The 2,722-nt window shown below is 38.5% G+C and overlaps 1 pseudogene; it reads right to left on the bottom strand.

The window, feature by feature from the left end:
• Positions 1 to 1,506: 1,506 nt before the first annotated feature.
• On the bottom strand, positions 1,507 to 2,378 carry LOC141409513 (developmental pluripotency-associated protein 2 pseudogene; annotated as a pseudogene).
• Between the last annotated feature and the right edge of the window lie 344 nt (positions 2,379 to 2,722).

Here is a 2,722-nt window from a genome sequence, read left to right as displayed (position 1 = left end):
AAAGGAATAAAGGATGAAGAGACTAAGGAAAGTGACTGACTCATGAACACCACTTACGTTGCAAGTCAACATAGCACATTATGAGAATTTCAGGAGGAATGAGAAAGAAAAGAGATAAGTTTATTTGAAGGAATAATGGCTCAAAACTCCTCATTCTGGGGAGGGAAATGGACCCAGATTCATGATACTCAAAAGATACCAAATCAGGTGAACCATAACAAGTCTACACGGAGATACATTAATCATTAAATGGTCAAAAGTCCAAACCAAATAGAAATGTGAAAGCAGCAGGGAAAATGCAATTTGTCACATGCAGGAAATCTCCATAGAACTATCAGAATTGTCAGCTGAAACCTTGCAGGCCAGAAGAGAATAGAATTATATATTCAAAGTGTTGGGAGAAAAATGCCAACCAATAATGCCAAACCCAGCAAAACTGTCCTGAAATAAAAGAGAAGTGAAGAGGTTTCAGACAAAAGTTGATGGTATTCATCATCACTGAAATTACCTTACAAGGAATGCTAAAGGAAGTTAGGTTGAAACCAATGATGCTAAACAGCAACATTGAAACAACTCCTTGATACAGGTAAATATATAGACACACAAAATACTTTAATGGTCTAAAGAAATCATAATGAATGAACACCATATAAAGATGTAAAGTGTAATAAAAGCGGAGGAAAGGTAAAAGTGATGCAATTATAGTACAGTTATCAGCTTAAGATAGACATATAAGATGTTTTATGTAAGCCTCTAGAGTAACCACAAAGAAAATACCAATAGTAAATGCAGAAACAAGGGAAAAGAACTAACTTTATGTCACTAAACATATACACCAAAAATCAGCAAGTACAAAGACAGCCAGAGAAGAAAGAAGTTCAAAAGAAGTATAAAATAGTAAAGTTAACAGAACAGCAATACAAGTAGCTACCTATGTGTTAAAAAAAAAATTAACTGAGCAAAGAACAATTCATAAATTGAATTCATGAAGTTTACAGCAGCCTCCCTAGCCAGTGTAGGCTGTGATGCTCAAATGCAGCTACTTGGTAGAAGATTTATGGACAGAAAAAGAAAGTGACTTACAGAAAACAAGTTAGGTACGGAAACAGCTGGATTGGTCACAGCTCAGCATTTGCGTTATTTGAACAGTTGGTCACCCTTTATTGGCCAAAAGTCAGTGACTGGCACAGAATAGATTACAGTCTTAGTTTTATTTAGGTTATAGTTCGTGGCGCGTTTTTTGTTTTTTGTTTTTTGTTTTTTTCTTTTTTTGGCCAATTGCAGTGACTATTTTAATGGGTTTTCAGGCTTACAGAAAGGGGCTTTTTAGATGGGGCTGTGTCACTGGTCAACCATCTTCACCGTGGAGTTCTAGTCACTATGATTTTGTTTTGTAGGTCACAAGGATTCCTTCCAATTGTCTCCTCTTCCATTCCTTCATAATAGGTTACATGGTTTTAAGTACATCCCTCCTTCTCTAGTACATTGTATTCAATCAGGTTGCAGCTATTTCTCCATTGTCATTAATCTTTTCATCATCTTATTCCTCTTAACACAGTGGGGGCATAACACATTATCTTCTATGCCTAGGGATGGGAAAATGCACGTAGGTAACAAGAAGAGACAAATCATCCTCCTGTGAGTGGTAGGCACCCAGGCCTGACCTGCATGAAACTGTACCCAACCCTTTGTGTCTGCCAAGAGACATCTACCATGGACCACACACCACCTGACACCAGAGGCTTGCATTAAAAAGGCCTCAACAGAAACAGGAATGCAACATGAATTCACAGCTCTTGCAGCAATTCTTGCCCATGATGCCAGTATGACTCCCTGCGCTGCAGTTATCACGTCCACTGTATTATTCTCTTCTGCTCTCTCATTCACCTCATAACTTCTCGTAAGCCTTCCTTGCTCTCTTGGTCACTGCCTTACATTTCCTCAAATGTCGCTGTAATCTGGTCTTCTGACATTTCAGGCATATCTTGCTGTTGTTCATGTTAAGCATGCCTATGCAACCTCAGACAAACTTCTGTTTTCTTGCCATTAGTACTCAAACTGAGTTGTTGACAGCAATCCCACAAAGTGTCCCAACACACCTTATTAGTGGGAGGCAAAATAGTCATCAAGGGAAGTGCTAGTATTTTGCATCTAGCTTTTTGTGGAGCTGTAAATTGTTCATTTATTTGAAGTAGATGACCTTGATTGTATTTCTTAAATTTTTCCAGTTTGACATCAGAAGTTAAAAAAACACTTGGTTCCATTTGTTCCATATTTGGGTCATCTTTAACTGGCACTAATGTCAAAATCATACTTTCTTCATCATCTACTTCCCCCTCAAAGAAATTCTTGCTGCTATCTAAATTTTAGTCTGACATTTTCAGCAACACCCTGGGGAAGACAAGGACAGTAATGTTAAGGATATGGTAGTTTAGTTCTCTGAATCTGATTTCTCTTTTTTTTTCTTTTTTTTTTTTTGAAAGAGTCATGCTCTGTCACCCAGGCTGGAGTGGTGATCTTGACTCATTGCAACCTCCACCTCCTGGGTTCAAGCAGTTCTTGTGCCTCAGCCTCCCAAATAGCTGGGATTATAGGTAACTGCCATCATGCCTGACTAATTTTTGTATTTTTAGTAGAGATGGGATTCCACCATATTGGCCAGGCTGTTCTTGATCTCCTGAACTCATGATTCTCCTGCCTCGGACTCCCAAAGTGCTGGAAT

This window comes from Macaca fascicularis, chromosome Y (assembly GCF_037993035.2).
Source record: "Macaca fascicularis isolate 582-1 chromosome Y, T2T-MFA8v1.1".
NCBI lineage: Eukaryota > Metazoa > Chordata > Mammalia > Primates > Cercopithecidae > Macaca > Macaca fascicularis.
This window is presented reverse-complemented; position numbering and strand designations above follow the sequence as displayed.